The sequence below is a fragment of the Protopterus annectens genome, chromosome 11.part0 (genome assembly GCF_019279795.1).
Source record: "Protopterus annectens isolate FY-2018-M chromosome 11.part0, PAN1.0, whole genome shotgun sequence".
NCBI classification, from domain to species: Eukaryota; Metazoa; Chordata; order Ceratodontiformes; family Protopteridae; genus Protopterus; species Protopterus annectens.
The window spans coordinates 72,378,487-72,405,016 of NC_056745.1; positions in this window are offsets into that span (position 1 = coordinate 72,378,487).

A 26,530-nucleotide genomic window follows, 5' to 3' on the forward strand; every position below is an offset into this window, starting at 1 on the left:
TCCCGCCATCATGTTCTGTTTATTGTGGTGACAAGGTTGAGGTCCCTAGAGCATGTAGCTTGGAGGGATTGGAATTTCTTTACGTGGAGCATGTCCAACAGCTCTGGGTTTGGCATAGCTTTGTATGTTAGGCAGAGATCGCCTCTGAGTAGGCGATATGTGACAGAGTAAAGCTGGAGTTTTTTGAGACAGTCTGCATAGGGCATCTGTTTGAGCCGGTAATCCTCTTTGTGAGGTATTTCTGTGGCCTTTCCAGTTGTTGTAGATGTCTTGTGAGGTACATACCAAAAGGGGCATTGTACTCTATAATAGGTCTAATGAGTGATGAGTAGAGGGAACAATTACCTCTTTTTTCCTGGATGAGAAACCTTTTGTGATGAGGTGTGCCACATAGAAGGATTTCCTTTCTACTGTGGCAATGTGATTATCAAAGGAGAGACTACTGCCCATCTGTGTCCCAAGGTCTCTTATCACACTTTCGGTGTTAAGTAGACTACTGCCTATGTGGTGGTTCATGGGTACAGAGTTTTTACTAAAAGGGATAACAATGCCCTTTTTTGGCATTGAGCTTGAGGCCATAGCTTTGACAGCAGGCATCTGTCTCAATGAGGCCCTTTTGTAGAATGTCCACATCATTAGGAGTTTTGATTATGGCTCCTAGTTTGCAGTCATCTGCGAACTTTTTTAGCCAAAGACCTTCTGTGTTAACCTGTACTTCAAAGAAGTAGATACCAAACAGGAGACGACCTAGGACTGAACCCTATGGTACTCCACTTCTGGGTTCTGTCAGTGAGCCAGTTGGCAACCCATCTTGTGACATAGGGATTTATACCTAGTTTAGTGTGTTTGTTTATAATTCCAGAGTGGGGGATGGTGTCAAAAGCCTTGGCGAGATCTAGATAGGCTGTGTGAACCACCTTACCCTCATCTACAGCTTTGGTGACCTCTTCAAAGAAGTCTATCAGGTTTAGGAGACATGATCTGCCATTTACAAATGTGAACTGGGTAGTGTCCAGGAGAGTTTGGAGATTACTAATGTCATTGTTTATAAGTTCCATGATGATATGCTCCATAACCTTACAGACCAGGCTCGTCAGGCTAATGGGGTGGTAGTTCCTGGGGTCTGTGGTGGTTCCCCCTTTGTGGGGTGGGATAACCATTGCTGTGTGCCATTCAGTGGGCAAAAAGCCTGAGGTGAGGCTATGATTGAACATGGTACTTAGGTGGGGTGCCAGTTCATTCTGTAGTTCATGTATAATGCAGCCTGTGATGTTGTCAATTCCCATGGATGCTGTGTTCTTGGCTTAGTAAAGTGTGTTTTTTACCTGTGCAGCCATGATTACAGGTACTTTGCATTCTTCAGGTATAGTGATGGGCCCTTTAGGGGATGAGAGAGGGGTAAAGTTAGCACTGAACCTATCTGCCAGGATGTTGGCAATATCAGTTGGTTCTGTATATTTAGTGCCATTGTGCTGTAACTCAGAGCAGATTTGAGTGTTGCCATTGAAATTCTTGACATAGCTAAAGAATGCTTTGTGGTTGTCTTTAGAATAAGTGGCGATTTTGTTTTCGTAACTAGCTTTGGAGGATGTTATGAGGGATCTCAGCTTCTTACTGAGGCTGACCACGGAGTTCCTTCATTCATGGGATTTTACTCTTTTTTTGCAACAGTTTCTTTTTTCTGTTGTAGAGTTTGTTTATAGCAGGGGACCACCAGATTGGCTTCCTTTTTTTGGAGGACAGCATCTTGGTTTTGTTATGGATTGCACAATCCATGCACTCGTGTAAGTGCTTATAAAGTGCAATTGTATAGGATTCAGCAGTCTTATCTCTATTGCCCATCAGCATGGGTGTTGTAAAGTTTTCCACTTCTGTTTTAAGAAGCGTGAAGTTGGCTTTGGAGAACTTTTTTATGGTGGTTTCCTTAATGGGGGTTGGGGGTGGGATGTGGATGTCTAGGGTGATTTGCTTATGTTCAGATCTGACCAACGAGGAATTGACCTTTGGTGTGGAACACCGGTTGCCCGTATTGGTAATGACCAGGTCTAAAATATTGCTGCCCCTGGTGGGGGTGTGTATAAGTTGATCCAAGGCATTGGAATTTATGAATTCCATAAAAAGTTGAGCACAAGAGTTGGTACATAAGTAGTTTTCCCAGTTAATGGTGGGGTAGTTGAAATAGCCCATTATTAGGTTGTACCCTAATGTTTTCCAGTGCATCAAGAAATGAGGAATGGGAATCCTGGGGCATGGTGGGGGATCTGTAGCAAGCTACAATTTGCATTGCGGTCTTGCTCATAGTTAGTTGTACTTGGATAATCTCAGATTCATTATGCTAAGCAACTAGCCTGGAGGTGTGGTTATCCTTAATGAATATGTACACGCCTCCGCCTTTAGTGCTTCAGTCCAGGTTAGGTAGCCGAAAGGTGTGGTATGCATTATAGCCTGGTAATGCAGGGGTGCTCTCTGGAGCCTTGAACCAGGTCTCTGTCACTGCACAGATTTCGATGTTCTCCATTTTAAGGAGTGCCTCAAGTAAGTGCAGTTTGAGGTTTAGACTTCTAGCATTAAGTAGCATTACCCTCAGATTTTGCTTGCTTGTACCTGTTACGGTGGTGAAATTGTCATTTGAATCTTGCCTAAAAAAGGCACTATAGGGGTGGCAAGAGCCTTAGCCTTTATCCGGAATCCCAGGGATGACAGGTGCAGGCCATCTCTGGCAAAGCATCGTGGTTTGTCGATCATGTCATCCTAGACAGACAGCTACTGGATCCCCTTAGAATGACACCAGAAGCTTAGCAAATTGTTGAAGTCAATCATTTTGTCCTTGTACTTTGGTATCATTCTGGGTGATGGCAGGATGCTACTCAGGGCTAGGATCATACCTGCCTGGGCTACAAGATCAGAAAGCTCCTCCATGTCTCTTTTCATGTAGTCCAGGGAGGTACGTCTCAGGTCATTCACACCAACATGGACAATGACAGAGTCATATTTGTACATGCTGTGGAGTGACCTGAGTGCATGCATTATGTGGCAGATCGTGGCACCTGACAGGCAGCTGACAGTAACTTTCTCCTTGTTTAGCCTGGTGAGTGGATCATCAGTGTGCCTGACTATAGAGTCACCTATGACTAGAGTGTTGGGTACGTTGTTATGCCTTATGGGCTGCGGTTGAGTGGCACACTGAGTTTGTGGGCTATGTGTCATTTGGGTTGTATTGGGGGGTGGTGGTTGCTTGCGTTTCTGCTTTGGAGGTCCCTGTTGCTTCGGTAGATTTTTTTGAGAGCCTCCGTGAATGTAGGTGTGTGTTTTGTGTTTCTATGTGTGTGTTTTGGTGGTGTAGGTTTTGATGGACGAAGTGATGAGTGCGGTGTGGTGCAAGTGTTTATCTTTTCCTCTTGACTGTCTAGTCCAATCTTGGGTGAAGAGAGCTTTGCTTCCAGCTTTATTATATAAGTGCATCTCTCACAGGTTGTAGTGTTTGGTGGTAGGAGGAGATGGTTGTCTGTGTACATGAGGCAATTGCTGCATTGCCTCAAGATGCCCAGATTCATCAGGTAGACAGGAGAAAACACCAGGAGCTGACCCTTAGACATGCCTGGATAGGTGCTTATTTATTAAGTACTAAAAACTGTTTTCCTCTAGATAGAGAAAAGTTGAGTGCTGTAGTAATTTGTAGCTTATTTAGTGCTTACAATGAGTTCTGAACAAGTGCTGAGCTCAAAGAAACAGATTTGAGTACTGAAACTAGAAAACTGGTTAGTTCTAAGAAACAAAATTAAGCTAGAAGGCTTCCCTCCAACACAAAAAGGATTGAGGGCTCAGAAGCTTACAAACAGTCCTGGATACAGCAAATCTGTATCTGGACTAGACAACTTATAGGAAAAGCAGGAAACAAGCTTGTAAAGTGGAAAGGTGAAAGGAGGAGCAGAAGCTAACTGGGTTGACCTTCTCAAATGTTCTCTCTGGAATAGGTAGAATGAGGTAATGACACTAGACTGGAAGGAGTGTACAGATCAAATTTACAGTAGGGGCGGGCAACTGCAAAGCCACCAAGTATAAAAACAGGATACCAAGAGGGAGGGAGGGTGTGAAACAAAAATCAGAACAAACAAACCCAACCAGATGCTTAACAATTGTAGAAAATTCTATTTAATACCTCACACACAGTGAGTAAAATAAAAGTGTTATAAATAACTCAGAAATAAGCAAAAAACAGGATACTTAATGTTATACACCACAGATTAGTTAGCTCAGAGACCTTTCTCCAACTTCCTCCAATTAGTTCAGTGTGAAATGGCAGGAACAGTCACAAGTTAACTTCTTAAGTAACAAAGTTGAAATCTGAAACAACTTTAAAAAAAGCTTGAAAGAACCAATGAGGTGCTTACTCCAAGGTGTAGTCAGTCAATGACCACAAACAATTCACTCTCACTGAAATGCTATATTGGCCCTGGCTAAGCTATGATGGCCTGGGACATTTGCTCAGAGACACAGCCTCTACTAACAAACAACTAGGCCCAAAACACAAGCCTGAATATGAACAGTGCTACACTACCAACACTACGTAGGTAGAAAAAAACGACAGAAATGTTTAAACAGATAAAGGATCAAGGAGACTCTAGAGAATGCTTTTAAATGCAAACACATTATATGATAAACTCCTAGCAGGAAATCAGAACAAACAAACCCAACCAGATGCTTAACAATTGTAGAAAATTCTACTAAATAGCTCACACACAGTGAGTAAAATAAAAGTGTTATAAATAACTCTGAAATAAGCAGAAAACAGGATACCTTATGTTATATATCACAGATTAGTTAGCTCAGAGCCCTTCCTCTGATTAGCTCAGTGTGAAATGTGCTACTCTTTCCCATTTAAAATATGTTACAAGGACATCTAAGAGCAATCTCTATACACCAACCTTTTGAATGTACATACTTCAGCATGTTTTCCAGCCTTTCCCTCAGCAGGAATGGCAGCACTAAATAATGATAGACCATTATACCTATCAACCTCCTAATGTATGACATCTGGACAAAGCTTTACATAATTGGTGGACAGAGGCTAAAATACATGGCCATACTTGAAATATTGCTGTTATACACTGAGAAAGTTGCTGGTGTTACAAGGTTTGTTGTAACATATCATTTCTGAGGGATATAAAGTCAGAAAAACAAATAGATTTCCAAATTGCAATCACCAGAGTATGCTACTGATTTAACAAGGACAACACCTGTCTGGGGAATAGAACAAACATAACAGGCTAACCTGTGGCCATTATGTGGCTAGCCCTACAGTTGAGAGTCATGCAGAGACAGAACTTTGACAGACTGAAACCCATGCCGAAGTAGCATGTGCAGACAAACCATGTTAAACTAGCAGTATATCAAACATATAACATCAATACTCACATTCTGCCCCTAAGTCTTGAACCTTCTCCACCATTTAGTTGGCTTGTCTCCACAAGTCTTCTTGTAAGAGGTAGTAGATCACACAACTCTAGGATGTCTTCCTCAAAATTAAGGGAAAGGGCCAACGACCACATGGAGCACTCAATTATAGGAGTATGTTATCATGACATTGCCTATTGGAAGAACTACACAGCTGCTCTGCATGCAATTAGCTAGCAGGGAACACCAATAGGTGCACAGACCATCACCTGGTCATGAGCATCACCTACAAAAGCCATGCTGCCATCTATTCAAACCATTCTATCCCTGTAGTGCACAGAGAGAGAGAGAGAGAGAGAGAGAGAGAGAGGAGAGAGAGAGAAAACAAATAAAACATAAACCAGAAAAGAGAAGAAAAATAAAAAGGTATGTGGAAGATGTAAGCATGTAACTGAATATAGTAGTTGGTCTGTAATAATGGGAAATTGATTTGTAAGAATACATGTTCCAACAAGACTTGCTGTACTAATGTCCTGCTGAACAGCTGCTATGCCCATATCATCTGGCCCTCTCTGCAGTGGGAGAGATTACAGCCATACATCTCAACTCTACAGATCATAGAATGTCCAGATTTTCCCATCATAGTTTTTTGTCTGTTCCTCCTGAAATCTGTAATTTTCTGACAAATAGCGGAAGATTGAAGTCATCAAGTAATGACAAACACTTGAGGTTAAGAGTCCACATCCTTAAGAATATTCACAGCAATGCAAAATATATAATTTTACAAACTTCCCAAGTTTGTAACAGGAATATTTAAAGTCTGTCCCTATTTATCCCCCCATCATTTTAGGCTTTGTCCAGATGTGATGCTCTAAGAGGTTGTGAGGTAGGATCAGAGCTCAGGAGCCTGACTCACCTTGGGAAAGCACAGCTCACATATGCCAACCGCTGAGGTGTCTGTCAAACAGCTATGACTGTGCCACTGCTAGGCCAGTTAATGGGATGTTGTCCATATCCATATGTTACCTGTGAATATGAGTATGATACGTGTTTGTCTTGTAAAGCTAAGAGACCTATATAGGGCATGTGCATAGTAAAGTACTGTTGCAGACATGTGTGTTGAACTGCATGTGATATATTGAATTAATAACATTCAACTGTACAGTGTTCTGCTGGACATTAGTCACATTTGTGACTGATATCTGTAGTTAAATACACATAAACTTGTGTTATGTCAGCCAAACCACTGGCAAGTCTGTGAGCAATGACAATGTAACATAATAGCCAACTTATGACTGTTGGACATCTTCCAGGTCATCACAGTGATGTCAAAGCCTACTGTGCAATCAACTTACTAATTATGGTGCAACTATTTTAATACAGTATCAATAATTATGTCCCTTTTATCACATATTTATGTGTGGCATTGTCCAGATGTCCTGCTAAAACAGGTTGAAAAGTATGATTGAGCAGAAAGACTGTAAATACAGTGTGTCATGCTAACATAGAACAGAAATGTATACCAGGTATCCCCTGAGCACATGTATGTATGTATGCGCATGTCAGCTGAAGTCACAAAACTAATCACATGGGTTTCAAGCAGTCAGGTAAATATGCTATGCATGTTGCATGTGTGTGTAATATCAGTGTCAGTGCATACAACAGACATAAATGTGTACAGCTACTGGTTGTTGCATTGCCCTGACACTGATATGGGTACTAGAGTAGGCATGATTATAAGGTAGTAATTGGAGAAGTGTCCAACTGTGTTATGACCCTCTGTCCATGCCTATCACTAACAGCTATATCAACACCTATATACAGTAGATATCACAAGTGTACACACCCCTGTTGGAATGCCAGGTTTGTGTGCTTTATGACAATGAGACCACAGAAAATCATTTCATAATGTTTCTCATCTTGAATGTGACCCCTAACCTGTACAATCCCATTGAAAAACAATCAAAGGTGTTTCTAGGAAGGTGAGCAACTATTGCCAAGTGAAGATATGCCATGATGTTAAAGTCCAAACCAAGACAAAGGAATGCTGTAAGCATCTCAAGAGGTGCATACACAACATATCAATTTAAGGGTGTGCATACACAACATATCAGTTTAAGGGTGTGCACACTCATTCAACTGACTTATTGTACTGATTATTATTTCCATATGTTTTCACAGACCAGATTGTTATGTTTTCAATTGAATTGTACAGGCTATAGGTCACATTAAAGGTGGGAATTGTTTTGAAATGAGTTATTGTGGTGTCATGTTTCAATTGCACAAATACCAGGCATTGTAACAGGGGTGTGTACCCTTTATATCCACTGTAGCTATATGGACTCAGCAGTAGCTGACTTGTATAACCAGCCTCTGCCAAGGTAGAGTAATCCCCTTTGGTGGACAGCAGCAATACACAAACCACATAATAGGTTGCTATATTGGCTGTACAGGGACACATAGGTGCAGAAAACAACTTGGAAGCAAGTCCACCTCTATCTGAGCAAGCATGTAAGTTCACAGGTGACTTCCTGTAAGGCTATGACTACAAATAAGACATATCCACACCACCAAGGACAATTGCAACAGTGTCTCCACATATGTTGTCAGTCTCAGAGGAAACAACAAAATTCACCCTGTACTGGGGGTAAAGAACACCTCATACACACATGCCATGGATATAGACAACCTGCATCAAATAGGATAGGTGGGAACATTGCCACCCTGTCCACTCCAGTTGTATAGGGGGATATGGACATCAATCACACTCCTCCCTTCAGCAATGGTGAGCATGTACATATTGCCTACTGATGGCAACAGCAGCAAATCTCCATGGAGCATAATAATATCACTGTCTGCCTCCTACATGAACTCAGGCATGTGCTCACAGCTCCATCACACACCACAGTAAAACACAGACCTTCCACCATCTACACACCATCCACATGGAAGATGGCCACTGTCAACCCTCTACGCAGAAATTAATGGAGGCTAGAGGATTATGCAATCAAGTGTCCAACATTGGGGGGGGGGATAAGATAGCTCAGGGACAGCTGTGTAATACAAGCTGCTATATCCATGATAGATTGGAGGATTATGGTGTCATTTGGATTATTTGCAAGTAACAGCCACTGTTGATGTGCAATTTGACAACCGTATGAGGTCCTGTGACATTTTTCCTGTTTATATCTTCCAGGTAACATACAGAGTGCTTGTCTACCAGCATTCTCTGTTGGGGAAACTGACACCATCACCCAATATGTGATTGGAATTATGCCCTGTTATTTGGATGGAGAGCACAAGATGTGCAGGAGAGGACTGCCCTGTGGAGTGATCTGGTCCACAGGGTAAATGATGCTGGCCTGCACAGCAGAACTTATGAACAGGTGCAGCATCTGGCCACCAACCTCTTCTGCCATGCCCATCAATGGGCTGCTGCTGTAGCGAGGGACTGGCTAGCCACAGGGGGGGGCCCAGCCATCCATCCCCCACTGACACCAACCGAGGAGCTCCTCACCACACTTGGGCTACACGCCAAACGCACAAGCCATGATGCTGAGGGAAGCATTGTGGAGGTGGGTTGCACACACACTCTGGATGAGAAGTGTGCATGTAAGGACCCAGAGGGGATTAGTACACTAATGTATCTACATGCATGTGTCAGGTCTGATTGTAGTTGTGGATGGGATTTTCTAATGCACAGAGGTGCACATCTATGGTGAGGACAGAACATTGTGTATTATTGGGGTTAATACTGTAAATGTGCAGACATGCTGCATCCATCCTGTACCAATGCCACATTTGAGTCTGCTGACAATACCTCCCTCTCACAACTACCTGGTCTGCATATGGGACAGCAGCCTGAAGCTGGTGAGTATGACATTGTTCTGTTGTTGCCTGGCAATACCACAGGCATGTGAAGGGCATGCAATTTACCATGCACACAACTATCAGTAATAGCTATATTGCTTTATGTAATAGCTATATTGTTTTATGTGCATGTCCATGTGTGCTGGATTTAACTGCATTGCATCACAGTAAACCAACAAGGAAGAAAAACCAGCATAAACAAACGAAGTAGGCAGACCAAAACTCCAAATCCAAACAAGTTAACGTATTTTTAATAAAAGCGTTTTCGCTCCTAGCCAAAACCAAGAGCTTCCTCAGACAATACAAAAAGAGCGCCAAATCACTTTTATACAACATATACATGATGTCATATCCTGCACAATACCACATTAAACATTTTTAAAAACAACAATTTTAAAAAAATAGTAAAAAGGATGTTTTATTACCATGTCGTTTAAACATATGATGATACCCCTAACCGGGTCCTTTATGTAGTTAATGTTGGTGGAAGCCACATTTAATATTAGCTCTACATAATACCTGTACTTACGAAAAGGAACATAACAGTCCCAAATACTCAAAATGCTTAAGGAATTGAAACAAACTGATTTCTTTATAGACAGTTTGAACACTTTCATTATAAAAAACCCATACCTCAAACAAGCTGATGGACTAGCTTTACAAATTAAAAAGGAATACCCCCAAAGAAAATATATAGCTTATCCCCCAAAAAAAATTTTATCACAGGATTATTTTACATATAAGTGAAATTTCCTATGAATTTTGGGATTACTTTTATCAAAGGGGTAGTATCAATTTCTAAGGTAACTTTTGTATTTTAAAATGATAGATATATTACACAGGTCATTTAAACCAGGTGGGGAAAAGGCATTTAATAATAACTGCCATTCTAATTCCTTTAGTTCAAGGAGTAATGATTGGGGACCCCCCCTAACCCCAACTTTCACACCATCAATTCCCATAAAGGAAAAGCTATGTCCCATATTGTCTAATACATGTTTTGAAAGGGCGTTGTCCGTTTTCTTATTTTTTATGGCATAGTTGTGTTGGTAAACACGGTCCCGCAATCTGCGGTCCGTTTTTCCAACATAAAATGCCGGACAACAGTTACAAAGCATAATATAGATGATCGACTTAGAATCACAAAGAATTTCTGTCTGATATAGAATTTTCACCCTAATCATGAGCGAGTTTCCGTTCTTAGAAGCTTGCACCAGTTACAGAACCCACACAAAATGTGCCAGTCTGTCTAGACACCCCAAAAGATGTGTTTTCATTTTGTAAAAATTCTTTCAGGTTCTTACCTCTTTTAAATATGAAACCAGGAAAAGCACCCAAGATTTCAAAAAGGTGGGTATTATTTGTAATAAACTCCCAATTTTTCTTAACAATATTACACATACTATGAATGTGTTTATTGTAGGTAAGGATAAACCTGTTTTTAAAATCAACAACTGGGGGACTAAGACTCTGGTCTACGTTAATATGTTCAATCGGAAGGGGGTTTTCTGCATCCTCACCCAAGTCTATCACCAATTCCGTAGAATTTTGGTGATTCCTCTGTACAGTGCCCTGTAAGAGTGGTTGGTAAAACCCTGTGTTTCTTTTGAAGGAGACCTCGTCTATAAGGTTATCCAAGAAGTCAATAGGGTAACCTCTATTTTGGAACATGTTTCTGAGAATACTACACTCCTCTTCGAAGTCAACAAGGGTGCTACACATACGTGTTGCTCTCACTAGTTGACCTTTGAAGATAGACTTCTTCTGATTCAAAGGATGGTTACTAGAGAAGTGAAGGAAAGCGTTACAATAGGTATTTTTCCTAAAGATCTTAGAACAGAAACAGTTATTTTGAGTGTCCTTTACTAGTTTCACATCTAGATACTCAACTTCACTCGTTGAAAAGTGGTGGGTGAATGTTAGAAAAGGACATGATTCATTCATGTAATTCACTAAGTTAGTTGCCATATCAGAGTTCCCATCAAGGAGGACAAATGCATCATCTAAGAACCTAGTGTAAAATTTTGAGGCCTCCTTAAAGGGAAGATGTTCGAAAAGGAAATTCTTTTCCCAATAGGCCACCACTAGGTTCGCCACACTCCCTCCACATGGTGATCCCATAGCAATACCCCTTTTCTGGATATAGTGCTCGTTGTTAAAAATAAAGAAATTAGATGACAGAATAATATCTAGTAAGGTGGTGACAACATAAATCTCATCCTTTGGGGCCTTCATGTCTATCAACATTAATTCCACCCATTCCACAGCTTCAAGATGTGGTATAGAGGTGTACAGATCAACCACATCAATGGTCAAGAAGCTGTAGGAAGGGCTAAACGGAATGCTGTTGATAGCTTTTAGGAAGGACCACGAATCTTTACATATCTGAGGGAGTGTCTTAAGATATTTACATAGAATGTGGTCAACCACCTTGGCACTAGGATGGGTAATACAACATCTCCCATCCACAAGTGCTCGCATAGGGGGATCCACTAAGTTTTTATGTATCTTAGGGATACCAAACATGATGGGAACTCTAGGGAAAGGTATATTGATGTAATCGAAGGTCTCAATATCTATCTTCCCTTCAATAAATAGGTCTCTCAAGTAACCTTTTATTTTATTATATTGGCCTGTGGTCTCATTCACAGTGCCAAGGTGGTTGACCACATTCTATGTAAATATCTTAAGACACTCCCTCAGATATGTAAAGATTCGTGGTCCTTCCTAAAAGCTATCAACAGCATTCCGTTTAGCCCTTCCTACAGCTTCTTGACCATTGATGTGGTTGATCTGTACACCTCTATACCACATCTTGAAGCTGTGGAATGGGTGGAATTAATGTTGATAGACATGAAGGCCCCAAAGGATGAGATTTATGTTGTCACCACCTTACTAGATATTATTCTGTCATCTAATTTCTTTATTTTTAACAACGAGCACTATATCCAGAAAAGGGGTATTGCTATGGGATCACCATGTGGAGGGAGTGTGGCGAACCTAGTGGTGGCCTATTGGGAAAAGAATTTCCTTTCAACATCTTCCCTTTAAGGAGGCCTCAAAATTTTACACTAGGTTCTTAGATGATGCATTTGTCCTCCTTGATGGGAACTCTGATATGGCAACTAACTTAGTGAATTACATGAATGAATCATGTCCTTTTCTAACATTCACCCACCACTTTTCAACGAGTGAAGTTGAGTATCTAGATGTGAAACTAGTAAAGGACACTCAAAATAACTGTTTCTGTTCTAAGATCTTTAGGAAAAATACCTATTGTAACGCTTTCCTTCACTTCTCTAGTAACCATCCTTTGAATCAGAAGAAGTCTATCTTCAAAGGTCAACTAGTGAGAGCAACACGTATGTGTAGCACCCTTGTTGACTTCGAAGAGGAGTGTAGTATTCTCAGAAACATGTTCCAAAATAGAGGTTACCCTATTGACTTCTTGGATAACCTTATAGACGAGGTCTCCTTCAAAAGAAACACAGGGTTTTACCAACCACTCTTACAGGGCACTGTACAGAGGAATCACCAAAATTCTACGGAATTGGTGATAGACTTGGGTGAGGATGCAGAAAACCCCCTTCCGATTGAACACATTAACGTAGACCAGAGTCTTAGTCCCCCAGTTGTTGATTTTAAAAACAGGTTTATCCTTACCTACAATAAACACATTCATAGTATGTGTAATATTGTTAAGAAAAATTGGGAGTTTATTACAAATAATACCCACCTTTTTGAAATCTTGGGTGCTTTTCCTGGTTTCATATTTAAAAGAGGTAAGAACCTGAAAGAATTTTTACAAAATGAAAACACATCTTTTGGGGTGTCTAGACAGACTGGCACATTTTTGTGTGGGTTCTGTAACTGGTGCAAGCTTCTAAGAACGGGAAACTCGTTCATGATTAGGGGTGAAAAATTCTATATCAGACAGAAATTCTTTTGTGATTCTAAGTCGATCATCTATATTGCGTTTTGTAACTGTTGTCCGGCATTTTATGTTGGAAAAACGGACCGCAGATTGCGGGACCGTGTTTACCAACACAACTATGCCATAAAAAATAAGAAAATGGACAACGCCCTTTCAAAACATGTATTAGACAATATGGGACATAGCTTTTCCTTTATGGGAATTGATGGTGTGAAAGTTGGGGTTAGGGGGGGTCCCCAATCATTACTCCTTGAACTAAAGGAATTAGAATGGCAGTTATTATTAAATGCCTTTTCCCCACCTGGTTTAAATGACCTGTGTAATATATCTATCATTTTAAAATACAAAAGTTACCTTAGAAATTGATACTACCCCTTTGATAAAAGTAATCCCAAAATTCATAGGAAATTTCACTTATATGTAAAATAATCCTGTGATAAAATTTTTTTTGGGGGATAAGCTATATATTTTCTTTGGGGGTATTCCTTTTTAATTTGTAAAGCTAGTCCATCAGCTTGTTTGAGGTATGGGTTTTTTATAATGAAAGTGTTCAAACTGTCTATAAAGAAATCAGTTTGTTTCAATTCCTTAAGCATTTTGAGTATTTGGGACTGTTATGTTCCTTTTCGTAAGTACAGGTATTATGTAGAGCTAATATTAAATGTGGCTTCCACCAACATTAACTACATAAAGGACCCGGTTAGGGGTATCATCATATGTTTAAACGACATGGTAATAAAACATCCTTTTTACTATTTTTTTAAAATTGTTGTTTTTAAAAATGTTTAATGTGGTATTGTGCAGGATATGACATCATGTATATGTTGTATAAAAGTGATTTGGCGCTCTTTTTGTATTGTCTGAGGAAGCTCTTGGTTTTGGCTAGGAGCGAAAACGCTTTTATTAAAAATACGTTAACTTGTTTGGATTTGGAGTTTTGGTCTGCCTACTTCGTTTGTTTATGCATTGCATCACAGTGGTCACCACTGAGGTCTATCTGATGTGAATTCAACATTCCTGTAGTATACCTCACAACTTGTCAATGCCAAGATGTCTGGACAGAGGCCAGCAAAATGGGCTGGACAAATGGCCTAAGGTAGGGACATGTGTGACACATTATTGGAATACAGTGTAGATAAATTGTGTACACACCCCTGTTAAGATGCAAAGTGTTCCTGTTACATACAAATTAGGACCACAATATGTCAGTCCACACCTCTTCCAGCCTTTAATGTGACCCATGACATGAACAGTTCACTTGTAAAACCAAGCATCTGGACTCATGTGTTGCACCTACAAGAATGGCCACCTGTGAGGGTGGCAGGCGTCATATCAGCATAATGTTTCAGTTAGGTATGATACCTCATGCTGCCATATGTGTCAGCACACTCACTGTGGCCTATTTGGCTGCAATATAAAATTCATGGGCATTAAGGCGCACAGACCACTTCCGACCACATGTAGGTTGCAAACATCTGGATATTCCAGACACATCTGTACAGAGGACTGTACAATAGTTTAACTTACTGCATGTGAGGCAGATGCTGTTACCACACTATATAAAGTAATGGGCGTGGGAGGTGGTCACCAGCCGTGTATGGTACACACATCAAAATGATATAAGCCACACAAAATATGATCCTCACAAACAAACAGTTGTAAATAGTGGAATTAGTACTCCTGCCTATCTAGATATTTCTATTATAGTGCTACGCAATTGTCAGACATGCCACAGAGCTTACACATTTCCACCTCCTCGAAACATACTTCTAAGGTGGATGACATCAACAGGGCTACTAAATTGGAGTGAGGGGAAGTGTAAAGGGTAGTACACAGGTCAAAAATGGTGTAACTCACACACTGCATGATTCTCACACAAATACACATCCAAACAGTTACTAGTAGGGGATTAAAACTCCTGCTTATCTAGTTATTGCTACTAAAGTGCTATGCAGTTATCAGATGCGCCACACAGCTTATACATTTCCACTTAGTCCAAAGATACCTCTAAGGTGGATGACATCACTGAATTGGAGAGAGGGGAAGTGTAAAGGGTAGTATACAAGTCAAAAATGATATAAGCCAGACAGTACATGATTCACAAACACTCAAACTCACACACACACACACACACACACACACACACACACACACACACACACACACACACACACACACACACACACACACACACACACACACACACACACACACACACACACACACACACACACACTTGCCAGTATTAGAATACCTGCCTATCTAGTTATGTCTACTATGCCAGTATTGGGATTAGAATGCTTGCCTATCTAGTTATGTCTACTATAGTGTTACACAGTTACCACATGCACTACAGAGCTTACTGAACTTTTATACAGCCAAGGTCACTGATAACTGCACAACTGAGGCAAAGTATTACAGGTGGCAGAAAGGCTGCCTTCAGTTCCACCTTTACATCATGCTAGTTCTTTCTGTCTTGCACTTCAAATAGCATTATGGCTTGGCACTTCACCAGGTTATTGTATCAATAAGTGTGGCACACCTGGGAGCTGTCAGCAGTACTCGTTCATCACAAAAGTAGCCCCACTACTTATTAGTTATGTCCACCCCTCCTGGCATGATTGAAGGGTAGTTTTCTGTGCTTTTACCCATTAACCTGGTGCACTTGTCCATTCTGAGGCACTGTTGTAACTGCCTCATGTACACAGACAACTCTCCTCTCTAACCTCCAAACACTCAGACCTGTGAGAGGTACCTGTATATCACCCAATGTGGACATATGCAGTCTCCAGCAAAGAATGGACTAGCAGGTTAAGAGGCTAAGATCAACACCTGCACCATAACATGTGGAACACATAGCTCACCATGACACCCACTTTGACAGCCATGACATACAGTGCAAAGCCACACACCCACCTTCACAGAGGCACACAATGGGCATTTACCCAAACAGCACATACCAGCAAGACAGCCACCCACTCAGACACCACTACATGGCACATGCCAAGGGACACATATTTAGCCTACACAGTGTGAACCTCAACCTAAGCTTGTAAGGCTAACCACCTTAAACAATACAGTGATCATGGGTTACTCAATACCGAGGCACACACATATCCCACTCACTAAGTTGAATATGGAGCAGGTAACAGGCAAATATATATCACATGCCAGCATCCAACACAATGACACAGCCAGTTGTGGCACTCCACAACAACTACAAGTATCACTGTGTATCCATATGGGTGTGAATGACTGGAACACACCTCCCTGGACTACATGACAAGAGACATGGTTGAATGCTCTGATTATGTGGTCCAGGCAGATGTGACAGCAGCCCTGAGTATTGCTGCCATCACCCAGAGTGATGCTGTGGTAATATCAACTGATGATTGACTGCAACATTGGCTTACGTGTTTTGTGCCATACTCAGGGGATCCAGTGTCTCTCTACTTGGGATGACATGATTGACAGAACCCAATGACTTGCCACAGATGTCCTACATCTGTCTGTGCTGGGTTTCCAGGTACTGGCTAAGTGTCTTGCCACCCCCTATGATGCCTTATTAGGCAGTGTTTGTAATGTAATTACCACCATAACAGCTATACATGTATGCAATCTGAGGGTCATGCTGCTCAACAGTACATATCTGTCAGGATGCAATCACTCAAAGCACTCATTGGAGTGGAGGGTATTGACATGCCTGCTGTAATGGAGAGGTGGTTCACAGCATCAGACAGCAGCCCTGCAGTACCAAGCTATAACACATTCCACAGCTGTCATCCTCCAAACATGAACCACACCACACCTCCACAGGTGGTGTTGTCTCCATATTCTTTATGGATAGGAACACCTCCAGACTAGTATCCCAGCATAATGCATTGGAGATACGTCTGGTACAACTGCCTTGGGGTAACAGTGCAATCCAGACCATAGCCTGGTATGGGTCCACATCTATGTCTCTAGACTGTCAATGCACATTCCTCAACACCCTGCTATATATGATGGTTCAACACAACACTGACATAGTATGAGACTTCAAGTACCTCTCCATCACCTGGGGAAAGTAGTCAAGCACCAGTACAGTGGCCCAGTACTTCCTGGGATTCATCATTTTCAATGCCCTAGACCAGCTCATACTGACCCCTGGGATGCAACAACCTTGACCTGTGTTGACTACTTAAATATGGGATTGTTGCTCATCCACAGATGTTAATCCCTGCATTTTGAGATCCACACAGGCTGTAATCAACATGGAACTCAACATGTCAACCACACCGCCCACAAAGGTAAACACCTTACAAACCCTCTCCAAAACTGACTTTGCAGCCATGAAAACAGGGGTGAATGACTTCACTGCATCCACGGCAATGGGAAATAGCTGCATGACTGTGGAATCATACACATATGCATTGTACAAACATGAAAGCATGGTACTAGCCAGAGCCAAAAGAACACAGACACTGTCCTCCAAACACTGGGAGACAATGTCATGGTCCCCCTGCCATTACTAAAGTGTACAATGGAAGGAGGACACTGTTGCAGAGAAACGTGGTGTCCCATGACTTGGGATCCCTCATGGAATCCCCTATTGGCATCTATGAAGGCAGACATGCAGCAGACACTGATGACAATCACAGCAGCTTTTGATAGTTACATCAACAACCTCCACAGCATTAAACACAAGTGCTGTGAGTTACTGCACAATGCTAATACATATCCTGAGACAACAGATATTGGCACAGTCTTGGCAAGACATTCAGTGCCAGCTCTACCCCTCTCTCCCCCCACAAGTGAAGTTCTGAGTGAATGTATTCTCACATGCTGTATCCTGTTTATGTTCTACACATCTGTGTCTCACCAGGATGTGGCCCTGCTGCAAGACCAAGGGGTATGGCAGTGTGGTAAGACATCCACCATGTCTTACACAGGGTAAAGCTGTATCTGCATGGATTTCCCAGGTCTGTAACACACTGATTGCATATGCCTCACAGATTATAGGGCAGAGGGTTGTGCATAGGTATATGTTGATTTACAGGCAGGGTACAGCTGTATCTGCATGGATTTCCCAGGTCTGTAACACACTGATTACATATGCCTCACAGATTATAGGACTAAGGGTTGTGCATAGGTATATGCTGATTTACAACATCTGTTGTAGAGTGGAGAATGGTATATGTTGTGGTTTGGACACATCTCCGATTGCGAATAACCACAGCCACAGGGGATATTCATCAACCTAACACACACACACAGACACACACACACACACAGACACACACATACAGATGCACACACACAGAGACACACACATACAAATGCACACACACAGACGCACACACACAGACGCACAGACACACAGAGACACACACAGACACACACACTCACTTGCCAGAGATTCATAGGTTGGTACTAGGCTAAAGGCCCTATACAAGCTTAGCCATAACAATTCCCTGGCTATTTCTTCCCAAAATATTTACTTCCCTGGACCCCTGTCTATCAGGGAGACTGACATGATCCCCGGCGTGAATTTTCTATCTGCCATTCAATCGTCAATGTTCCTTTTGAAGAGGGCCAAAGCGGTGCTCTGCTTGACATGTATGGGAAGTCTATTCCAGAGTCTAGGGAGTCTCTGGGTCAGGAACCTATCCCTCCAGCATGTTTTGTTCATTGTGATGACAAGGTTTAGATCCCTGGAGCATGTGGCTCTGAGGGATTGGGATTTCTTTAAGTGTAGCATGTCCAACAGCTCTTGCTTTGACATGGCCTTGTATGTTAAGCAGAGATGGTCTCTGAGTAAATGACATGTGACAGAGTATAGCTGGAGGTTTTTTAGACAGTCAGCATAGGGCATCTGCTTTAGGCCTGTGATTCTTTTAGTGAGGTATTTCTACGGCCTTTCCAGTTGTTGCAGATGTCTTGAGAGGTACAAAGCAAACAGGGCGTTGTATTCTATAATTGGTCTAATGAGGGATGAGTACAGTGGGACAATAACCTCCTTTTTTCTGTATGAAAAATCCTTAGGGATGAGGTGTGCCACATAGAAGGATTTCCTGACTGCTGTGGCAATGTGGTTATTGAAGGTGACACCACTGTCCACCCGTGTCCCTAAGTCTCTTATCACACTTTCGGTGTTTAGTGTACTGCCACCTATGTGATAATTCATGGGTACATGTTTTTCCCCTAAGGGGATAGCTATACATTTCTTGGCACTGAGCTTGAGCCCATGGCTCTAGCACCAAGCTTCTGTAAGACTCTTTTGTAGAATATCCACATAATTTGAGGATTCAATAATGGCTCCCAGTTTTCAGCAATCTGTGAACTTTGTTAGCCAGACTCCCTTAGTGTTGGCCTGTACTTCAGAGAAGTAGATGCCAAACAAGAGCGGTCTCAGGACTGAACCCTGAGGTACTCCACTTGTCAGGAGCTGGATTTGAAGTCAGCTACTTTTACAGAGTGGGTTCTGTCAGTAAGCCATTTGGCAACCCATCGAGTGACATAGGGATTAATGCCCAACTTAGTAAATTTGTCTATGATTCCAGAGTGGGGGATGGTGTTAAAGGCCTTGGCGAGGTCCACATATGCTGTGTGGACCACCTTACCCTTGTCCACAGCTCTGGAGACTGATTTGAAGAAGTCAGTCAGGCTCAGGAGACAAGATCAGCCCTTCACAAACCCAAACTGGGTGGGGTCCAGTGTTTGAAGATTGCCAATGTCTTTGTTTATAAGTTCCATGATAATATGTTCCATGGCCTTGCAAATCAGGATTGTCAGACTGATGGAGCAGTAGTTCCCAGGATCCAAGGTAGATCCCACATTGTGTACTGGGATAACTGTAGCTGTGTGCCACTCAGTGGGCACAAAGCCTGAGGTGAGGCTATGATTAAACATGACACTTAGGTGAGGTGCCAGTACTGAGATCCATAGGTTCATTGCTTCATAGGTGTGTAGTAGGTGAATGGGCCTGAAGGCTCTACAAGGCTAGCCCAATGGAATACCCTTGCATCAGGCTACATGACAATAGTCCCCAGTGTGACACAGGAGTATAGTCACTAGAGTGGTCCCCAGGGGTAGGTATTGTATTCCCCATCCACTCATTCATATTTCTATTGTGGGATGCCGGTGATATGCACTGCTACACATGTATGTGATTTATATCCCATAACATGAGCAGTGTCTGGGTTGTACACCTGTCCCACAAGCATGTCCTTTGTAGTGTGGAGGTGTGCTTGATGTCTCTGGGGCATGTTGTGTGGACAGATTGGCATCTTCAGATGTAGCATTCCTGATCTAGTTTGGTGAGACATAGCTGTGTAACTGAGGTAGTAATTGGACCTACATAGACATTATGATATGGGGATTCATTGGAGTCTGTCCATACAGGGCATGTGTATAAGGCATGGTATTCCCTTTGTGGTATGTTTGCAGACTCTACAGTTGCTGCAGGTGTCCAGTAGGGAACATGGCAAAAGGGCCACTGTACACATTGACTGGACTACCGAGGGGATAGCACAGGATGACCATGCCCTTTTACTTACTGGATAACACACAGTCAGGAGATGTAACACATCAAAGTACTTTCTGATGTCAGTGGCACTGTTGTGGTCAACAGGCAGCTGACTGTCAACCTGTGTTCCCCATTATAACAACGTCACTGTTCAGTGGACTACCACCATTGTATTACTTCCTGTAAGCCATGGTGTTCCCAAAGGTAATAGCGGCACATCTCTTGGCATTGATGTGATGTCCAGAGTTCTGACAACAGTCATAGGTGTCATGTGGCCTTTGTGCGTGATGTCAACATCATATGGATTGAGAATGCTACCACCCACCTTACTGCTGTATGCAAACATTTTCAGCCAGGGCGCATTTGTGTTCTCCTGCACCTCAGAAGGGTAAATCCCAAACATGAGAGGACATGGGTTCATACCCTGTGTGACATCAGTCATGTCTGGCCATCGGTTTGACATGGAGTCCACTACAATCACACCGTGGGTACTATCTGTGAGGCAGTTTGCAGGAGAACTACTGATACAGTGCTTGATGCCTAGCCAAGTGTGTTTGTGTATGATTCTTGGATGGAGAGTGGTCTCTGGGTATTAGAAGGCTCGTCTATATTGTTAACTACTCCATACTGTCACATAGTCATTGCATGTGGCACTACACATTTAGGACTGTAGATTGTCTACACCAAACCCTATGGTGTTTGAAAACTGTTGGCCTTGTAATGTGGACATTGGGACACAAGGTCATCAATATAATACTTTAGTAAAACCCACCCCCCCAATAGATGACACCGACACCCACACAGGATACTGATGACAGACAGCAGCACACACACACACACACACACACACACACACACACACACACACACTCTTGCCAGTACTGAGTTTTGAACCCCTACCTATGTATTGCGACTACAGTGTTACTCATTTATCCCATGCACCACAGACCTTATAGGATGGGTGTTGTCCCAAGGTAATTCTAAGGTGAGGAGCATCACCAGCCCTTGTAAAAACTGGCAATGGGTGAGAGATTTCATAAAATATTTTCTCCCACACACATTTACCAGGAGTGAGGTTCGAACCTCTTTCTAACTATGTTTTCAGACATTCATGTTACGCATTTACCACACGCACCACTGACCTTACATGGTTTAAGTTGACAACAGGTACTTCTAAGGTGAATGATATCTGCAGGACTGCTAAAGTAGGGCACTGAGAAGTGTACTGGGTGTAAATGGGGCCAAAATCTTTAAGGTATGAACAGATATATGGTTACCTATTACAAAACTGAAGTCATGGAACTTTGAATACCATATGGTCGACACCATATAATCAAAGTTCCATATCTTCGAAATTAAAAAAAAAAGAAAAGAAAGAAAACGTACCCTGATGGGTTAGAAAAGGGGGGCAAGCCCCCCTGCACCCCCCACATGGAGGGGATGTGCCCCCGACACCCTTCGCTACTTAAATATACCAACTCCGAGATTGCACGTTAAAAAACTACGGTGTGGAAAGGGAACATTTCCCTTTCCTACACTGTAGCATGATCTCTGAGTTGGTATATTTAAGTAGCGGGGGGGATGTGGGGGTGCAGGGAGGCTTGCTCCCCTGCCTACACCCGTTACCTTTTTTTCTTTTTCTTTTTAATGTTTATTTTAAAATTTAAAATTTCCAGTTGTTCGATCATTAAAGGTCGACCTTTACTGATTCGAACAACTGGAAATTCGAAGTTCCAATATGAACCCATATATGCAGACATACAAACACACACCTGCTAGGAATGAGATTCAAACCCTTAGCTATGTAGTTACTGCTATTATATTGGATGCATTTATCACACGTTCCATGGAGCTTAGAGGTAGAGCAGTGTCCAAATATACTTCTAAGGTGAGTGACACCAGCAGCTGTTGTAAAGTATCACACTTTGAAATGTACTGGCTGTGTATGGACACAAAATACTTTAACCTACAGATATACACACACACTCACCCAAACACACTTTGATAGCTGCCGGTACAGAGATTAGAACTCCTACCTAAGTAATGTTTTACACTACAGTATTATGCAGTTATTGCGAGTTCCACAGAGCTTATATGTTAGTCAGCTGTACACAGGTATGTTTGAAGGTGAGTGACATCAGCAGCAGTGCTAATGGAGGGGTAAGGGAAGTGTAGTGAGTGTGAATGGTCTCAAAATCATGCTTCTACAAAGACACACACGCTCTCTCTCACACAAATACACACATTTCCATAGTTGCCAGGACCAGAATTTGAACTTCACCTAACTAGTTTGCTACACTATAGTATTACACAGTTATCACAAGTGCCACAAAGCTTATATGTTGGTGAGTTGTCCAAAGGTATCTTCGAAGGTGAGTGACATCAGCAGCAGTGCTAAAAGAGAGGTAAGGGAAGTATAGTGAGAGCGAATGGCCTCAAAATCATGTCTCTATAAAGACACACACACTGTCTCACACAAACACACATATTTTCACAGTTTCCAAGACTGGGATTATAACTCCTATGTAAGTAGTTCATGATATTATAGCATTACACAGTTATCACAAGCACCACTGAGACTATAGGGCTGAGGGCTAACCAAAGGTATTTCTACAGTGAATGACATCAGCACATCATGTGATATAGACCAATGGGATGTGTAGTGGGTGGGAAAGGCCTCATAATGGGATTCATTCTGTCGCTGTCTGTCTGTCTCTCTCTTCCCCACATCTCTGTGTGTGTATGTTTGACTATTATATTATGTTGGCCTTAGATATGTGTGAGTATTCCTATCCAATGTGTGTGTGTGTGTGTGTGTGTGTGTGTGTGTGTGTGTGTGTGTGTGTGTGTGTGTGTGTGTGTGAGAGTATGCCCAGTATAACCTTCTATATCGAGGATGTGTATCCATTCCAGGGAGAGTTGGACTCCAGTTCAGAGTTTTGTGTGCTATAGCTACACCTAGCAAACTGTTTCTGCAGGATATCTGTAGATAGGTTGCCAATAATGAGGCACAATGGGTGTAACATACGGGGGATACTGTAACTTTTGCTGTCTGTGCTGCTTGTGTAACATAGTTGGTTGCAGTATATATTTTCTGACATATGTACTGTTTTACATTGTGACGTATCATGTCATCAACTACTGACAGATATCATTCTTTGCTCACAATTATTTACCAGGTAAATACAAGATGAATAAAGCTGAGACCGATATTCTGAGGCATATAGACTACACATTCTGGCACACTCCTGCCATTGTGGAGGGGTAGCTACAGAGGATATACTGCTGGTTCTGTGTAAATGGTCCAGCACCTTGGTAGTATGTTGGCTGGGGATCCCCTTCTTGTGCTTTTCTCAACTTAACGGAATGACCATATCCTGCTGTGGCCATACCTCTCAGCTGTACATGTACACCCAGGTTATCCAGAGGCAGGACTCATATATCTGGTCAGTTTACCTTCACATTGTAGTTTACAAGCAGTTGTGTGGCTTTTCATTCATGGGTTTGCAGTCAGGGGGTAGTATGGATAGACATAAGAGTTTCAGACTTCACACACTTCATGACATCCATGCTTGTACACCCTCCCTCGTTATTCTCTCCTCTTCTTAACATTATGAAAGCAATATCTCAGAGGTATCCCTATAGCTGGGCCTTTATCCCAGTAGTATGTATGGCCTAGTCCACAGTTCTTGCAGTAGGACATGGGGAGGCATGCTACTGGCATTTGTCAGCATGGCCTTGCATTTGTTTTCTGTTTACTGTGTTAGGTTGGTAGTTAGGACCCCATGACATTCTGTACATTGGCACTATGGGTGAGACATGGGCCTTTGCCAGAGGACTTTAGGCCATTTGAGAGTGCTGCAGGCCATCTATAGCAGGCCATTGGATTCTGTCACTCATACGTTCCCAGGCTGCAAGCCAGTGGATTACCCAGAGGTGACAAGTGGTTGAGGTGTTCCTGTCAATTCTTCCTATTCAGCATGCAGCATCATGTATGTATTCCTATACATAGATGGGTTCATGCTGTACTCATTCCCTACAGCAAGGATATGATCTGTGATACACCTGTGGCTGCTGGTGAGGTGAGCTGAGTGCATGTGTAATATGGAAGCTACTGGCACCTGACTCACAGATATACCTGGGATATTCCCCTTATGCTACCTTGTGTGTGGACATGGGCAGCCTGTCATTACTTTATAACCATGCCTTTTGTGGTCTGCCAGTGATTGGCCAGACTACCAGTATTCCATAATACTGGACAACTAATGTGATGCTAACATCTATGTATAATTCCAAAGTTGTGTGCAGTTGACAGTTATTTTATGTGCACTCTGTGTAGGGTACTTCCACCTATGTACAGTTTCTATGTATGGGCTCCCATTCATGGCATGTCTAGCTTTCTGATGATGACAGATATTGATGTCTGGACAGTGAGTATGTACAACTGCTGGCATGGTTGTAGCTGAGAAGCAGTGTGGTTGGCACTGCAATGGCCCTGTTGACCACAGTACTGCACCCAGGAAACTGAGACACAACCATCCAGGCCTACATGCTGACCACAGTACTGTACCTAGGCCATGAGACAACCATCCAGGCCTACATACTGACCACAGTACTGTACCTAGGCCACTCAGACACAACCATCCAGGCCTACATGCTGACCACACTACTGTGCTGAGGCCACTAAGACACAACCATCCAGGCCTACATGCTGACCACAGTACTTTACCTAGGCCACTGAGACAGCCATTCAGGCCTACATGCTAACCACAGTACTGTACCTAGGCCACTGAGACACAATGATCCAAGCCTACATGCTGACTACAGTACTGTACCTAGGCCACTGAGACAAATCCATCCAGGCCTACATGCTGACCACAGTATTGTACCTAGGCCGAGACACAACCATCCAGGCCTACACGCTGACCACTTGCAGGCAATATTAAACACACAACAAACTTACCACACTGTCCCCTGCATATTGTACACATGAAACAATCTATCATGTAGATTGGGACAGCTCTGGCCATCTGTGCTCCAGCAATATTACTCCTCAAACTTATATGTTACTGCATTTATACATGGGATTGTGGGGGGGGGTGCACACCTGAAGACTTTAAACATTTGCAATGACTGTACTGGTATTTCAGTTACTCTGCTGGCTTCCATTTCATATTGTATTGTGACCTATCATGCAGAAAGGAGGCATATCAGTAAAGTACACATTAGATTTTAATGGCATAAATTTCAGTTTCAGACTTCTTACCCTTCAGAACTACACTGCAACTGCCAGACCTGTTGCAGTATGTCTGTATAGCTCTGGAGGGGGACTGTTCACCATTGCCATCATTTGGGGGCCTTAGCCAGGCCTTTCTTTAAGGTCATTTGGGCCATCACATATAATGTGGTGGGAGTTGTCACCTTGTGTACCACTGCCTAGTATGTTGACACCAGTATTTGTTATGGATTTCCTGCTGTCCCATATAGCTGTCAGCTGTCAGCTGCTATCCCATTCAGCCACCCAGTTCCCTTGCATGCTTGCATCCATACCATACATACAACTATCAGAACATACTACTCCATTCAGTAATTGATAGGAAGGGTGACTTACCTTGTTGCTGGGCCAGTATTGAGGATGGTGCTGGAGGGCTGACTATGTCAGATGCACGTAGTACACTCCCTATACACAATAAAGCACAGGTAGTGTCATGTTTGGCATCCATTTTACTGTATGTGGAAGTCGAACAGAGGTATCAGTCCCTGGGTCCCTACAGTGTCAGTGTGTGTGCTATGTGTTGCCTCTTTGCCAAGGGCAGGGCATACTG